At 44.3% G+C, this 18,457-nt stretch overlaps 1 pseudogene; it reads right to left on the reverse strand.

Moving 5' to 3' along the window:
* Positions 1 to 1,321: 1,321 nt before the first annotated feature.
* LOC140222542 (protein ALP1-like) lies at positions 1,322 to 17,652 on the reverse strand (annotated as a pseudogene).
* Positions 17,653 to 18,457: the final 805 nt, after the last annotated feature.

The following is an 18,457-nucleotide window of genomic DNA, read 5'->3' on the forward strand; positions in this document are numbered from 1 at the left end:
AGTAGGCTTGGCTCAGGTAGGTCCTGAGCCACAGGATTCTACGGGCTTCTGTCATCTGAATAAAGCACAGGCCTTCTGCTTTGTTCTTGAGCAGGTAGACAAGGGTACACATGAGTGCGTCATGTGAGTACCCAAGGCAAGCCATGACACAGCCATACAGATCTTCATGGACTTCATTATGCTGAGGAACCTTGAGGGCATCTGCAACAGAGGTAACAACTACAGTCATACGATGCATCAATTGGTATTCTTCCTCACACAACTTCCTCCTTTTACCACATCTTTCTTCCTTGTCTTTGTCATCACTACCTTTTGAGTTGTCTACCCCATTGGATGCTTCAATTGGTTTGCCAGAATCAGCTTCAGTCCCACCTAAGTCAATGGTCTCTAATCTAACATCTTCCTCAAGGTGGCCAAGGTCAGTTGGTACTCAAGGTGGCCAAGGTCAGTTGGTACACCTAAGGGTTCATTGGAACCCATGACAAATCTACCTGTAGCCTAGCTAGATCCAAATATGGCCTTTATCTGAACATAGTTCTCAATAGGGGTGTTCAAGAACTTGGCATCAACAGGGTGATCCTAGTTGTGCAAACAGATAGACATATGGTATAACAGTTAGACAAAGGGCAACAATTACACATAATAGTTAGACATATATGGTTGTGGTCTAACCTTGGTATGGCCAATCAGATGCTTTTCCTCAAGGACTATCGTGTGATACTTCTCATTTCACAAAGTACCACTAGGATCCTTGAGCCTAACAATCTTAACCCACCTCTGGTGCTATTTGCGCAGGTGGTTGTAAATCTGGTTAGCGGTGACATTGACCTGAGCAAATTTAGAAACCATCCTAGCAACTTGCCTAACATGAACCTCTTTGAAACCTTTGTCATTTTTCACCCCTTGCCCAGCCAGATCATGAAACCTCCTAAGCATGAAGGCAGAATAAACACTGATCCACTACATTGGCCCCCCAACCTGGGCTCCATTGGGTGGAGGGGATACTGGGTTGGCTTCCTCCCCAGCTGCCACCCCATCGTGAGCTCCAACCTCATTAACAACACCAACAACATTGGCCACAAGTTCCTCACCCATTTCCTAACCACAATTATAATACTAATCATATCCAGAACAATATAAGAAAATGTGCTTAATAAATAAACACTTGAAACAGAAGAAACATTAACACCAAAACAAATGAAGGTTCATGATTGCAGAGAAACATCACAACAAAGTGCCATAGGTCTCAGCAAATATTACAAGTTCCATCAATGCTACTTAATAGTACATAAACCCTAGGTACTTCATTGCAACATTAGATTTAAACTCTAGAAGAACCCCTATTCTGCTATATTTGTGCAGCCCATGCTTCCCTCTGTTGTGCCCAAGTTCCATTTTCAGGATCATGCTCTGCCTCAGAGGCAGTGTTAGTGGAGTTTGGAGTCCAAGCAGCTTCAGTGGGGACATGTTCATCATGACCATGCCTAAGTATCCAACTGTGCAGAATACAACAAGTAAGAACCAGCTTTACTTGGATTTTGTAAGGGTGGAAGGGCTTGTTGTCAAGGATCCTGAACCTATTCTTGGGAGCACCAAAAGCCCTCTCTATTGTCACTCTAAGAGAAGAATGCCTTAGGTTAAACAACTCTCTTTGGTTTTGTGGTCTGTTGGAACCAAAACCCTTCAAGTGGTACCTTGTACCATGAAATGGCGGCACGAACCCAGGCCTGGTTGCATATCCATCATCCACAAGATAGAATTTCCCTAGATAATGGAACAAAACAACATGGTTTATCAGTTTAGTGGGTGCAAATAGTTTGGCATGCTATAGATGTGTGATGTATGGTACCTTGTGGGACTCTAAGGCCATCAGCCCTTTCTAGAGCATCAACCAAAATTAGAGCATCATATGTAGATCCCTCCCAACCAGCAAGCATATATGTGAACCTGAGGTCAAAGTCCACTGCTGCCAAAATATTCTGAGTGATAGTGTGCTTCTTGCCTCTAAAGATAGCTTGCATATTCACATGAACTCTAGCCAAGACATATGTCCCATCAATTGCTCCTATGCGTCCTAAATCAAGTAAACAAATAACCATATCAAAAGGTTACTACCATATGGGTTATTTAACTTGGTTGCTGTGGCAGAACCGTCCAACTTAAACTGGTTTAAATGCGCCTAATTGCTGCCGACGCAACAATTATCCGAGACACACTTAAAACAGTATAAGTCCGGTCGTCCGTCGAGTGTCCTTAGGACTCCTCGAAAGATCCACGTTGTGTTTCATAGCCATACATCAGGATAGTATCCGCGATGGGATAACATCAACAACATTACATTTTTACATACATATAAAAGGTACGAGTTATTACAAAACATAGATTGAAGCAAACTTAACAGTGCAGTGTTAGACGGGGTTCTAAGATTTAAAACAAAAATAGTTCAGGAGGAGATAAGCATTTAAGAACTTTTTCTTAAGGGTATTGCGAAACTCATAACAATACCCTAGGGCTTCGGGGCTTCCTCCTCTGTGGACTCCTGCGGAGCTTCTGAAAGATAGCCACAAGGGATAACCCTGAGTACGGGGTACTCAGCAAGTCTTACCCGACTAACCAATATAATAGCTTTATTTGGGTGTATATGATAGCTTTTGGTGTACTTGGCTGATACAACTTTTGCCGAAAAGCTTACTACAAGTGATACCTTAGTTTTATCTTTTATTCGGGTTAAGTTATTACCTAACCATTCTAATTGATGATCAGAAAGTAAAAGCAACAATACATATTAAGTCATACATCAAACATTATCAGAAAGATATATTTTTCATGAGTTCATACTACGATGCTCAACAATGATCAAGTGCATTCATATCCGAGAATTGCGGCGATCTGGATCCATTTACATCCTGCAGGAGAGTACCCTGATCACCAGCTTTATACGACTGTCCAGGTCGTACATAACAACCTTTCGATTAGCAAAATCAATGATTGGGAATAAGACTACCCGGACCCAGGGATGCACCCCCACATGAGACCCCACGTCTGGCCCGATCACCATGTGAGTTTCAGGCTACACCCCTGCCAATCTCCAGCACGTCAAGCGCGGGTACGAAGTATTCCCGATCATAGAGTTTACTAACCTACTGGGCTTTACTGGTCCCATACCCAGTAAGTGATCAGATGCTTATCACTTGATCAAAGGTTAAGACAATGAATCGGGCCTTAACCAAATTAATCTAGCAGACATAACTACATCTCTAGCTTCTGTCCGCTTCTCAATTTCCAAGTTATCTTTTCATAAGCAACATGTATGACTCAAAAGTTTTCCTTAAGGTTGGTAAACCAAGTATGTAAGCAAGTAAGCAATTCTAGACTTGGGTTATCTATTAAAGGGTTGAACAAGTGGCAAAGATGTCCTTAAGCAAGGCATGATCATACACAAGAATAGGTTTCAAGCAATTCCTAGACGTAGTGCATACATATAGCAAATAACCGATAATTGGACACATGAAATAATGACTCTAAACTAGATAGGTATAGATGCACCGGGGCTTGCCTTGTTCGCTTAAAAAGTTAGTATTGTCTGACGGGTTGGCTTCACAGGGGACTAATTCAAAGACTTCTTCGAGTTCCGAGGATCCTTCTGAAAATTCCAAATAATCTGCTTCTGGTGCTTCGGGATCTATAGCACAACACATGCAGGGGTTAGGATTGCAAAATTTTGAATAAAAGACTATACAACTTTTCTTCATGATAAAGTTGCAAGCCAACAAGGACTATACAATTTATCATGATAAAGTTGCAAGCCAACACACAAAAACCTAACAAGATTAACCCACAATTTTATTTTCTCACCTAACCTTACTTAAGGCCTTTCTTTTATTTTTGGAAAAAGGTTATAATTATTTTCTAACTTGAAACCTATATTCCTATGAGTTGAGAATAATTTGTATTTATGAAAATGTTATTTCATATTTTATGCATTTTATAAAGATTAAGTATTTATTTAATTACCTTAAAAGAAAGGCATTAAATAAATACCTAAGCTTTTATTATTTTTCTAGGGTGTAAAAATTTTAATGCGTAAAGGAAAATAAAACAAGCCTAACAAAATTGGTTTCACTAATTTTGGACACTCCTAGAAATTTCTGTGATTTAAATGGTGAAATCTGGATTTAAACTAATTATTCTATAAAGGAAATCAAATTTTCCCGAAAAACACCCCGAAAAACTTTTCTTACGCAGCTCGAACCTACCCTCTCTCACACGCGCGCTGGGCCCACGGTGCGGACCCACCTTTCTCCTGTTCCACTTACCCGCCGGCCCTTTCTCCCTCTGACGGGCCTAGCGGGCCGATTCTTCCTTTCCTCGGTCCACTACCGGCCCAACGGCCCTCTTCTTTTTCTCTTTTCTTACGCGAGCGTGGCCTGCTTCCCACTGGGCCTCCGGCCCCTTTCTCCTTTACGGTCGACCGCCTCGACTTCCTGGGCCTCCGCTACGCCGGCCCAACAAAACGGCCGCGCCCCGGCCTCCTTCTCCTCCCCTCCTTTCTCTCTCTACCGCGCGGGCCCAAGCTCCAGGCGCTTCTTCCTCCTCCCGCCAAAACGCGCGCCCGACAGGGGGCGGCGCGACTCGCCGGCCGGCGCCCTACCGGCGGCGGGAATAGGTCAAGACAGCACCTCTATGCCTCCACGCACCCGCGCGCGGCAACAGCTCCTCGGGAGACGGCCGGAGCCACTCCCTCCACGGCGGCGGGCGGCGACACCTTCGGCCGGTCGCGACTACTCACGACGACGGCACAAACTACTCGAACAACGACTACTACACCATCCTGGCATCCTCTGGCGCCCGTGACTTCAGACTCGAATTGCGGTTGATTTTCAATCCAAGGGTCCCCAAGTATTTTAACCGAAGTTGGAGATAAACTTGAACCCTTCACTTTTTATTTTGGCTCTGACCCGAGATAAGCATCAAACATAGCTGAATTTTGAATTGTTTCTCCTGTTTGCCTGAATTTGACTGAAATCGGCATTCAGTTCGTCAGTAACACAACAGTGATATTTGCCTTACTTTGTGATTGAATTTTGTGATCCAAATCCTTCTTTTCCAGTCCAACTTCTTCCCATTCGTGCTCTACCATCTCCAAGGTTTCCATTTTGCTCAAGAACACCTACTCCTTTTGATCTACATTGCTCTGAAATCAACTCCAAAGTCGACCCTATGCTGCTGTTTTCAGACTTAACCATTTTCAGTGATGTCGTTTGCAGTGACAAGATGCTGACTTTGAGCTTGAATTTGAATTCATTCCCTTCACTGTTCCTGGCCAACAACACCCAATTCTAGGAGTCCAAAGTCCATACTTTGATATGGTGTAGTTGTTCTGATTCACTTGTTTGAAAAATTTGTCAGAATTCAATTTCCAAAATGGACTCTGAGGCTGTTTTTCTGAATTCTTGTTTTCGGATGATGAACAGTAAACTTCAGTTTTCTATTTTCGTTCTTCAATTCCTTTGAGAGATTTTTGGACCAGCTCTGCTTCAATTTCTTGATCCTTAAGTTCTAGTCACTCTTACACTTGCATTCCATATTTTTGCCGAATTTTTCTGAATTTCAAATTCAAAATTCAAATTTTGGCCAAATTTGACCCGAATTTGATTTTCGGCCAATTTCTTTTTCTTTTCTTCTCAATTTGCTTTTAATTCTTCAAAGTCACTTAGATGACTAAATTGGCAGCTGTTACAGCCTCTCCCCCTTAACAGAATCTCGTCTCGAGATTCCCGGGGTTAAATCCTCGGTTTTGAGAATGGAAAGGAAACTGCGTCAGGTCAACTACTCTTCTCTTTTCTGTACAGGGATAGTGGGGTGGTGGCTTTTGTTCATCTGTTCCTGACGGTTTCAAATAATTCCAGATATTTAGACTCTAGGTCCTCAGCTTGTTCCCAAGTAGCTTCATCCGGAGTATGATCTTTCCATTGTACCTTGTAAAACGTGATACTCCGAGTTCGGGTATCTCTTGTCTTTTGATCCAGAATTTTAATGGGCCTTTCCTCATAGGTTAGATCTGGCTCGAGCTCAATTTCTGGATCTTCTAAAATTTCTTCTGGAACTCTTAAGCACTTCTTAAGCTGGGATACATGAAATACGTCATGTATAGAAGCAAGTTGGTCTGGTAATGACAGCTTATATGCCACGGGACCTTTTCGTTCCAGAATCTCATAAGGACCAATATATCTTGGGGCTAACTTACCCTTTACTCCAAATCGTTGGACTCCTTTCATCGGAGATACCTTTAAATATACAAACTCTCCAGCATGAAATTCCAAGGACCGTCTCCTTTTATCCGAATAACTTTTTTGTCGGGATTGGGCTATTTCCAAATGTTTGTGAATCTTTTGGACCTTTTCCTCGGTTTCCATAACCAGGTCTGATCCCAAATGTGTCCTTTCTCCCACTCCTGACCAATTTAAAGGAGTTCGGCATCTTCGACCATACAGGGCCTCAAAAGGTGCCATTTTAATACTAGCTTGATAGCTATTATTATAGGAGAACTCGGCTAGGGGCAAACATTCATCCCATAGCTTAGAGAAGGTAAGGACACATGCTCTTAACATGTCTTCTAAGATTTGATTGACCCTTTCTGTCTGTCCTCCAGTTTGAGGATGATAGGCAGAACTTCTAATTAGGGTAGTGCCCATGTCCTTTTGCAATCGTTCCCAGAATCTGGAAACAAACTGGGAACCTCGATCAGAGATAATGGTCTTTGGTACTCCGTGCAAGGATACAATCCGGGCTATATAGAGTTTAGCATATGTCGACACCGAATAAGTAGTCTTGACTGGAATAAAGTGAGCTGACTTAGTAAGACGGTCGACAATAACCCATATGGAATCATACCCTTTTGAAGTGGTAGGCAATACAACTATAAAGTCCATGGAAATATCCTCCCATATCCAGACAGGGATTTCTGAAGGTTGTAGTAAACCTGCCGACTTTTGTAGTATGGGCTTGACTCTTTGGCAAGTATCACATTCAGCTACATACCTTGCAATTTCAGGTTTCATCTTGGCCCACCAAAATCTTTGCTTTAAATCTTGGTACATTTTATTGCTTCCGGGATGAATAGCAAACTTAGACAGATGTGCTTCTTCTAGGATCAATCTTCTTAGGTCCTTATCTTTAGGAACTACTATCCTTTTCTTGAAGTACAGTCCTCCATCTTCTTCTTGATTGAATTCGGGGACCTTTCCTTCGGCTTTTTGCTGATAAAGTATCTTAATCCATGGATCTTCTCTTTGGGCTGTTATAATCCTTTTCTTTAGGGTATCTTGGATCATAATATTCTGAAGGGTGCCTTGTTTCACCATTTCCAAACTCAAATCTTCCATTTCCTCACACAAGGTCTTAAGGTTAGACTGGATGGTAGTGCAGTGGCATTGGGCCTTTCTGCTCAAGGCGTCGGCCACCACATTAGCCTTACCAGGATGATAATGGATTTCTAACTTATAGTCTTTAATTAGTTCTAGCCACCGTCTTTGCCTCATGTTCAAGTCCATCTGGGTAAAGATGTACTTCAAGCTTTTGTGGTCAGTAAAGATACGACATTCACTACCCAAAAGATAGTGTCGCCATATCTTTAATGCATGTACTACGGCAGCAAGTTCTAAATCATGGGTAGGGTAATGCTCTTCATGACGCTTCAGTTGACGAGAAGCATAAGCAATAACTCTGCCTTCTTGCATAAGAACACACCCTATGCCTGTCCCCGAGGCATCACAGTACACATCAAAGGGCTTCTCTATGTCAGGTTGGGCTAGCACTGGGGCTGTAGTCAGCAATTTCTTTAAGACTTGGAATGATTCTTCACACTCAGGTTTCCATTCAAATTTCACTTCCTTCTTTAATAATTCTTTGATTGGTTTAGAAATTTTTGAGAAATTGGGGATGAACCTACGGTAATAGCCGGCCATTCCCAAGAAACTTCTTACTTCATAAACAGAGGTTGGTGATTTCCAATCCAGTATATCCTTGACTTTTCTGGGATCTACTTCAATTCCTTTTTCGGACAATATGTGCCCAAGAAATGGAACTTTCTTTAACCAGAATTCACATTTACTGAACTTGGCATACAACTGGTGTTCCCGGAGTCTATTTAGGACAGTGCGCAAATGTTGCGCATGTTCCTCTTCATTTTTAGAAAAGACAAGGATATCGTCTATAAAGACGACCACAAATTTATCTAACTCTGGCATGAATACTGAATTCATGAGGTACATAAAATGCGCTGGGGCATTTGTCAGTCCGAAAGACATAACCAAGTACTCATATAGTCCATATCGGGTTGAAAAGGCTGTTTTAGGTATGTCTTCGGGTTTTATCTTAATCTGATGGTACCCTGACCGAAGGTCGATTTTTGAAAAGACCTTAGCTCCAGACAACTGGTCGAACAACAAGTCAATCTGTGGCAGCGGATACTTGTTTTTAATGGTCACCGCATTCAAAGGACGGTAATCCACACATAGCCTCAATGTGCCATCCTTCTTTTTAACAAATAGAGCAGGGCAGCCCCATGGTGAAGTGCTAGGTCGGACAAAACCTTTATCCAACAGTTCTTGGAGTTGTATTTTTAATTCTGCTAGCTCCTTAGGTGGCATTCGATACGGTCTTCTAGAGATAGGAGCGGTGCCTGGTTCTAACTCAATAGTAAATTCTACCGCTCTATCAGGCGGTAGCCCCGGCAGATCTTCTGGGAATACATCTATAAACTCATTAACCACAGGAATAGATTCTAGAGTCACTGCTCTAGTCTTTTTGACCATCTGGTCCAAACAAGGATGAGCGGGTAATTGGAGCTCAAAAGAGTGGCCTTGGTCATCTTTCATACTAACGACCCGATTAACCATATCAATTTGAACTTTATGTTCCTTCATCCAATTTACTCCCAAAATAAGATCTATTCCTTGATCTTCCAGAATTAAAGGATAAGCACCCACCTTATTTCCTTCTAGGTTTAAAATGACATTGCGAGCTACTTGATTTGTATTCTGTGTAGCTCCAGTAGCTTGAATAGCATACTTGACATTTAAGGTGTGTACTTCTAATTGATGTTGCGTGATAAACCTTCTACTTATAAAAGTGTGTGATGCTCCCGAATCAAATAAAACCATGGTAGGGTAATTATTAACAAGGTACATACCTGCCAGGATAGGCTCTCCTTCTGGAATTTCCTCCACGTTCATATAATGAGCTTGTCCCGTCTTGGTGTTGACGAACTTACGACGGACAAACTTTTGCCCGGTACCTTGACCCAAGGTTTGAGCCCTTAAGTTTGCGTTTCCCCCAACCTTGGGGAAACGACAGTCCCGGGCGAAGTGTCCCGGCTTTCCACAGTTGAAACAAACCTATGGATTTCCTGGAGGAGTAGGGTTACGAAACCCGAGAGGTGGTGCAATTCCAGGACGAGGAGCAGCACTGGGAGCTCTAATATTCCAGGGCTGGAAGGGTCGCTGCTGAAATGAAGGTCGATACATGGGTCGAGGAGAACCTCGATATACCACCTTCATTCTTTGTGGTGCATTCCCAAAGTTTCCAAAAGAAACATTCTTCCTTTTCAAAACTTCTTCTTTCTTTAAGGTTTCATCCAGGATCCTCATCTTTTCTTCCGCGGTAATGGCTGTACTTACCACAGAGCTATAGTCGGCAAAAGTGCAGGTGGATAACTTCTCCTGCATCCTTGCATTGAGCCCTCGAAGATAGCAATCTCTTTTCCTGGACTCAGTATTGACATGTTCTGGTGCATATTGGGCTAAGTGGTCAAACTCACTGGTATACTCCAGAATACTGCGGTTTCCTTGTTGTAGCCCTAAGAACTGTTCCAGTTTCATCCTCATGATACCTTCCGGCACAAATTGTGTCCTGAAGGCTTCCTTAAAATTCTCCCATGTAACCTCCCTTCCAATTGGCTGCCTAGCCAGATAGCTGGTCCACCAGGTCCCTGCGGGACCTTGGAGCTGGAGTCCTGCAAACTCGGCCTTTTGAGTGGTGGTGCATTGGGGAATTACTCGAAACTTCTGTTCCATTGTTTGAAGCCATTCGTTAGCTTCAAGGGGATGTTCGGCCTTCAAAAATATGGGAGGACGGGTTTCCAGGAACTAGGTGTAGGATACACCCCGCTCTGGGTCCCGCCGATGTCCACCGTTACCAGTGTTCTGCACAATCATTTGAAGTAATCGGGCTTGTTCTGCCCCTGAGTTCATAAGGCTGGCTATAGCATCTGCCAGCGTTGGTGCTCTTGGTAAATTCTCCTCCTGACCCCCTGAACCTGAAGCTCGTGGTCCTCTGAGATTCCGTCATGCTGCCAAGAGTAAACAGAATATTAATATCTAGGGCACATTTTATCAACGGTTTCCTGCACACTAATATTTCACACCTCACAGCACGACCATACATAAACCACACTTATACACATATTTATTTATAATACATGCCCTGAAGTTACTTTTTACAAAAACCACCATATTACTCTGTCCATCACATATATCTTACATAAATATATTACAACATCTCTTAGACAAGGTTTCACTTCAACCATCGTAAGGAAAAATGCCTAGTTCCTCGGCATTCAGTCCTAGTCGGGCCATTGCTGCCTGTAGGATATCTTGGTCTACGGTCATCAATGTTTGCCCTGGAGGAGCAACGGGTGGGGCTTGGTTCACTGAATTTTCACTTCCTGATTCCGGCCCGGGGTCGCTTGAAGTATAAGAAGTGTAGGATGCGGAGGTGCTAACTCCGGAGTTTCCCTCCATTTCTTCGGGATCCTCCTCTTCTTCTCCATCTTCTGGTTCCTCTTCTCCCCATTGCTGCATTGGCCCGTAGCCCTGTGGATCTAGCCCATCGGCATTGGCATTGGCCCAGGCAAATTGTTGATTTCCCGCGGGAGCTTCACCCTGGTCGTCCTCCATGTCAACATCAAATCCTTCTAAGTTCTCATGAGCATACAGATCAATCTCAGGAACTGCAGGTGGAGCAGGATCTTCTTCCTCTTCTACCACAGGTACTAATTGGTCCGCTTCTTCTGGGTTCGGTGGCTGGGGCTCTTCTGGTGGTGGAGGTGGTGGAATATTGACGATATTTTGTGCAGGTACCTGGGCCTGCATCTCTTCCAAAGCCAGACGGAGTGACAGGATCTCGTCCAGCTGCTGGAATCTTTCTGCTTCCAACCTATTGACATTGGATTCAGCTTCCTCCCTTGCTCTATCTGCCATGCTCCTGCTGGCCTCGATGAACCCTTGCATCACCCTGAGTTTCTCTTCATAATCGTCGATTCTTCTGGATTGCTCCCTCATTATTTTCTCCATGTCGTGCTCTCTTGCCAACGCCGCCTTTTTGTACAACTCCTTGTCATGTCGGGCACCCATCAGCTCCATCTTAGCATCTTCATTTTTCTGCCTGTGATTGTAATACTCTCTGATGCAAGATTGATGTAAGTTGTACATGGCCGTCATGTAATCAGAAGCAGCAGCAACCAAGATATCGTGCTCTACCCGAGAAGTGTTCTTCAAAGCTTTAATTCTTCGCCTCCAGATCCCGTCATCTTGATGCTTGACAGGATAGAACCGAGCAGAGCTCGACCCTACCTCCACCTTGTGGTTTTCACATAACTCAGTAAGAGCAGTCATAGCCGCCCTTTCCATTGTGTCATTGAACTCAAAACCTGACTCCATCACCTCTTCCAGACGCCAATTGGGACGGGTGTCGTCATCGGGAATATGCACATAAACAGTGCAATACTGTTTATGACCCGTATCTTCCTTCCTCCAATAATATTCCGGGGGGTTGTGAAAGCCCAATTCTTGTAGCGTCTTCCAAAGCAACTACATAAACCCCAACTTATCCAAATAATGGCCGCGGGTCCATCCATCTTTATCAGTGTAGCCTTCTTGAAACATCCTATAAAAGAAACGAGGTCAGGTCTAACGGCACTCCCCAACCCCAAAAATTTTGAAAATATGCTTATGCAACATGATGCAACGATTCCTATGGATTCACAGACTCGTATACACACTCGTAAAGAAATTGGTGGCATCGTAATCTCTCCCTAAATAACAGACTACCGAATACTAGCGACACGCAGCAAACAGTTAGCATCTGCAAAACAAACAACCAGTTAATACTACTGCCACCTGTGACTCTTCTTTCGTTATTTGAAAGTAGAGTCTCAGTTTTAAAAGGTAATATCTGTTGATTATCCCAACCTACGGCTCTGATACCAGCTGTGGCGGAACCGTCCAACTTAAACTGGTTTAAATGCGCCTAATTGCTGCCGACGCAACAATTATCCGAGACACACTTCAAACAGTATAAGTCCGATCGTCCGTCGAGTGTCCTTAGGACTCCTCGAAAGATCCACATTGTGTTTCATAGCCATACATCAGGATAGTATCCGCAATGGGATAACATCAACAACATTACATTTTTACATACATATAAAAGGTACGAGTTATTACAAAACATAGATTGAAGCACACTTAACAGTGCAGTGTTAGACGGGGTTCTAAGATTTAAAACAAAAACAGTTCAGGAGGAGATAAGCATTTAAGAACTTTTTTCTTAAGGGTATTGCGAAACTCATAACAATACCCTAGGGCTTCGGGGCTTCCTCCTCTGTGGACTCCTGCGGAGCTTCTGAAAGATAGCCACAAGGGATAACCCTGAGTACGGGGTACTCAGCAAGTCTTACCCGACTAACCAATATAATAGCTTTATTTGGGTGTATATGATAGCTTTTGGTGTACTTGGCTGATACAACTTTTGCCGAAAAGCTTACTACAAGTGATACCTTAGTTTTATCTTTTATTCGGGTTAAGTTATTACCTAACCATTCTAATTGATGATCAGAAAGTAAAAGCAACAATAGATATTAAGTCATACATCAAACATTATCAGAAAGATATATTTTTCATGAGTTCATACTACGATGCTCAACAGTGATCAAGTGCATTCATATCCGAGAATTGCGGCGATCCGGATCCATTTACATCCTGCAGGAGAGTACCCTGATCACCAGCTTTATACGACTGTCCAGGTCGTACATAACAACCTTTCGATTAGCAAAATCAATGATTGGGAATAAGACTACCCGGACCCAGGGATGCACCCCCACATGAGACCCCACGTCTGGCCCGATCACCATGTGAGTTTCAGGCTACACCCCTGCCAATCTCCAGCACGTCAAGCGCGGGTACGAAGTATTCCCGATCATAGAGTTTACTAACCTACTGGGCTTTACTGGTCCCATACCCAGTAAGTGATCAGATGCTTATCACTTGATCAAAGGTTAAGACAATGAATCGGGCCTTAACCAAATTAATCTAGCAGACATAACTACATCTCTAGCTTCTGTCCGCTTCTCAATTTCCAAGTTATCTTTTCATAAGCAACATGTATGACTCAAAAGTTTTCCTTAAGGTTGGTAAACCAAGTATGTAAGCAAGTAAGCAATTCTAGACTTGGGTTATCTATTAAAGGGTTGAACAAGTGGCAAAGATGTCCTTAAGCAAGGCATGATCATACACAAGAATAGGTTTCAAGCAATTCCTAGACGTAGTGCATACATATAGCAAATAACCGATAATTGGACACATGAAATAATGACTCTAAACTAGATAGGTATAGATGCACCGGGGCTTGCCTTGTTCGCTTAAAAAGTTAGTATTGTCTGACGGGTTGGCTTCACAGGGGACTAATTCAAAGACTTCTTCGAGTTCCGAGGATCCTTCTGAAAATTCCAAATAATCTGCTTCTGGTGCTTCGGGATCTATAGCACAACACATGCAGGGGTTAGGATTGCAAAATTTTGAATAAAAGACTATACAACTTTTCTTCATGATAAAGTTGCAAGCCAACAAGGACTATACAATTTATCATGATAAAGTTGCAAGCCAACACACAAAAACCTAACAAGATTAACCCACAATTTTATTTTCTCACCTAACCTTACTTAAGGCCTTTCTTTTATTTTTGGAAAAAGGTTATAATTATTTTCTAACTTGAAACCTATATTCCTATGAGTTGAGAATAATTTGTATTTATGAAAATGTTATTTCATATTTTATGCATTTTATAAAGATTAAGTATTTATTTAATTACCTTAAAAGAAAGGCATTAAATAAATACCTAAGCTTTTATTATTTTTCTAGGGTGTAAAAATTTTAATGCGTAAAGGAAAATAAAACAAGCCTAACAAAATTGGTTTCACTAATTTTGGACACTCCTAGAAATTTCTGTGATTTAAATGGTGAAATCTGGATTTAAACTAATTATTCTATAAAGGAAATCAAATTTTCCCGAAAAACACCCCGAAAAACTTTTCTTACGCAGCTCGAACCTACCCTCTCTCACACGCGCGCTGGGCCCACGGTGCGGACCCACCTTTCTCCTGTTCCACTTACCCGCCGGCCCTTTCTCCCTCTGACGGGCCTAGCGGGCCGATTCTTCCTTTCCTCGGTCCACTACCGGCCCAACGGCCCTCTTCTTTTTCTCTTTTCTTACGCGAGCGTGGCCTGCTTCCCACTGGGCCTCCGGCCCCTTTCTCCTTTACGGTCGACCGCCTCGACTTCCTGGGCCTCCGCTACGCCGGCCCAACAAAACGGCCGCGCCCCGGCCTCCTTCTCCTCCCCTCCTTTCTCTCTCTACCGCGCGGGCCCAAGCTCCAGGCGCTTCTTCCTCCTCCCGCCAAAACGCGCGCGCGACAGGGGGCGGCGCGACTCGCCGGCCGGCGCCCTACCGGCGGCGGGACTAGGTCAAGACAGCACCTCTATGCCTCCACGCACCCGCGCGCGGCAACAGCTCCTCGGGAGACGGCCGGAGCCACTCCCTCCACGGCGGCGGGCGGCGACACCTTCGGCCGGTCGCGACTACTCACGACGACGGCACAAACTACTCGAACAACGACTACTACACCATCCTGGCATCCTAGGGACTTGCCTACGACTACTTAAGAAAGAAGAGAACCGGCGTAAGGTGGTGCTCACCGTGAGCGGGAGGCGCGGCGACAGCGGACAGAAGCGGCGGCGGTTCAAGGCGTGCCGGCGAAGAAGCTAGGCGACAAGCTGCTAGGGTTGCTGGTGGGATGTGGGCGGAGGTGTGGACGGAAGGAATCGACGGGAGGTGCGGTGTGGCGGTGGAATTTTACTCGGCGGCGGTGTTTGACAGAGAAGGCGGCGGCGGTAAGAAAATGATGGCGGTGAAATGGCGGCGCGAGAGCGGAAAATATACAAACGTCTTACCGCGCGCATGGTTGCCACCGTGGTCTACCCATAGGCTTGCGTGGTGAGGAGGTGGCCTATCCGTCGTGCTGGCGAGCGACCGAGAGCGGCGGCGGCGACACGTCGAGCTCGCTCTGTCACCGCTCCTCTTTCCTACCTCTGGCGCCCGTGACTTCAGACTCGAATTGCGGTTGATTTTCAATCCAAGGGTCCCCAAGTATTTTAACCGAAGTTGGAGATAAACTTGAACCCTTCACTTTTTATTTTGGCTCTGACCCGAGATAAGCATCAAACATAGCTGAATTTTGAATTGTTTCTCCTGTTTGCCTGAATTTGACTGAAATCGGCATTCAGTTCGTCAGTAACACAACAGTGATATTTGCCTTACTTTGTGATTGAATTTTGTGATCCAAATCCTTCTTTTCCAGTCCAACTTCTTCCCATTCGTGCTCTACCATCTCCAAGGTTTCCATTTTGCTCAAGAACACCTACTCCTTTTGATCTACATTGCTCTGAAATCAACTCCAAAGTCGACCCTATGCTGCTGTTTTCAGACTTAACCATTTTCAGTGATGTCGTTTGCAGTGACAAGATGCTGACTTTGAGCTTGAATTTGAATTCATTCCCTTCACTGTTCCTGGCCAACAACACCCAATTCTAGGAGTCCAAAGTCCATACTTTGATATGGTGTAGTTGTTCTGATTCACTTGTTTGAAAAATTTGTCAGAATTCAATTTCCAAAATGGACTCTGAGGCTGTTTTTCTGAATTCTTGTTTTCGGATGATGAACAGTAAACTTCAGTTTTCTATTTTCGTTCTTCAATTCCTTTGAGAGATTTTTGGACCAGCTCTGCTTCAATTTCTTGATCCTTAAGTTCTAGTCACTCTTACACTTGCATTCCGTATTTTTGCCGATTTTTTCTGAATTTCAAATTCAAAATTCAAATTTTGGCCAAATTTGACCCGAATTTGATTTTTGGCCAATTTCTTTTTCTTTTCTTCTCAATTTGCTTTTAATTCTTCAAAGTCACTTAGATGACTAAATTTGCAGCTGTTACAGTTACATTCATGAAAAGACCACCAACCTTGAAATATGGGTACCATCTCCTGTTGGCATGGATCCTAGGATGGACACTAGTGGATGGTGGAACAATGAACTCATTCCTCAACTCACCAACTATATACAAGATTTGGTGAAAGAACCTACTAATAGTCTCTGGTGACCTCCTAAATGTCATGTTAATCACCCTGAACCGCTGGTTGTGACCAACAACATGCAAGAACATTGCAATTTGTTCTTCAATAGTGGCATGTATGCTGTCCACAACCAACTGTCTTGTACGAAACAAGTCACACAGTTGGAAAAAAGGTGCGTTTCTCAACCTTAGCAGGTTTACACAATGGACATCATTAGATTCATAAATGAATCTTAGGTTACTGATCCTCTCTGGGTCCCTCTCTGCCATGGGTCCATAGGTAATGGAGCGAGCATCCTAAGCTCTCCTCCTAAACACATGAAAAACCATGCAGCCACTGTAGCAACCATAGCAGCAGCAGCCGGGCGCCTAGTTCGGAAATCCATGTCTACCAATACGATGCAATGTTAATTAGAATTGAGTACAAGAACTTGGGGCCATGTTGTTAAGCAAGCAAACATTCAAAACTAAATGGTTATTCAAGACACGGCTGCCACACCCGAGGGTGCTTCTCCGGCGGCAAGGATTCATCATCGATCTAGGCACTTTGCTCAGTAATACATAAATCGATAAATTCGATCCACATGTTTGAATCAACATAGATCCACATCACAAAAATATAGATCCACATGCACACGAACAAAAGCACCGCATAGATCTAAGAATATAAGAAGCTAGGGTTCCTCATCGGCAAACAAAAACTGACGAATCAACAAATCAACGCACATCTAGATGGGAGAAGGGAGGAAGCATCGTTAGGGGGAGATGTATCGTCACACCACCAGAGGACCAAGAGTAGGCTGCCAGAGGACCTCGACCCGATCGGCGAACCGAGATCGAAGAAGGGGAGGGAGAGGAGAAGGCGCACTAGGGAAATGGATGTGAGTGAAGGCAGTGGCGAGGGAATGGGGTGGTAACCCTAGCTTTCCACGCCTTTATCACCAGGATAGCGCCATCTCCTGCGCTCGCCCCAAATCTTCCCGCCTTGCATCGTCCCGTCTCGGCTCGCGAGGGAAGGAAGATTTCGGCGGAGGGAGGGATGTGGGATGGGAGGGGGCAAGTGAACGAGGGGGTGCAGGCATATGGTGCGGGTGGGGGAACCAAACTAGGTCAAGGTGCACGAGACGGTGCAGGATGGTCCCTAGGATGCCCCCCTCTCAGCTACCAATCACGCCCTCACTGGTCACCTTCATGGTGGCCGGATCACTGCATGCTTCCTTTGCCGAGCTAGCCAGTGACAAAGGAATCTCTCAGCTTCCTCAGCCTAGCAATCTCGTTTCTCTAAACTCTACCATAGCAATCTATTCTTCGTCGACTTTATAAGCATGGTTGTTTTTAGGCGTAGGTGCAAAGAACTATTGAGATGCGTCCAATTCATCAATCGATGCCACACATGCAAACATCACTTGGCCCGATGGTGGATAGTAATATAGTGGCATTTTGATGCCCGTAACTTAATTAACTTTTAGTTTGTATATATATAAGCATATATAAAATTATGACTTAATTAGCTAAGAACTCCATTTTCCTTTTGTGAACTAAGAAGTCCATTATTGGAGCAGGCTAAAGTTAACTTGTGCTCGTTTGAGCTGTGGCTTTTGAAAAAGTAGCTGTGAGCTGTGGAAAAGTAGTTGTGAGCTGTGGGCTGTGGAAAAGTCGTTTGGTGTAACAGCTGTGGCTTTTGGAAAACACTTATGAGCGGACCCCACATGTCATTCATAGTCCACCTCACTCGACCCTCTCCTCTCTCACTGACGAGCGGACCCCGCTCATCAACCCTTCTTCTTCCTCCTCCTCCTGCTGCCAGTACCGGCGATTAGTCGCCCACAGTCGATTCGTCGCCCACAGCTTCCCCTCGTCGACGACCCGCAGCTCCGTCGCCACTCGACCGCCGCTCTACCTCGTCGTGCCCAGCTCCCGACGACCACCTCCGCCCGCCTCTGCCACCGACCCGAGCTTGTCGCCGGCCCTGATTCGCCATCGTGGATAGGCCTCTGG

The sequence above is a fragment of the Setaria viridis genome, chromosome 4 (genome assembly GCF_005286985.2).
Source record: "Setaria viridis chromosome 4, Setaria_viridis_v4.0, whole genome shotgun sequence".
Taxonomy (NCBI): Eukaryota; Viridiplantae; Streptophyta; class Magnoliopsida; order Poales; family Poaceae; genus Setaria; species Setaria viridis.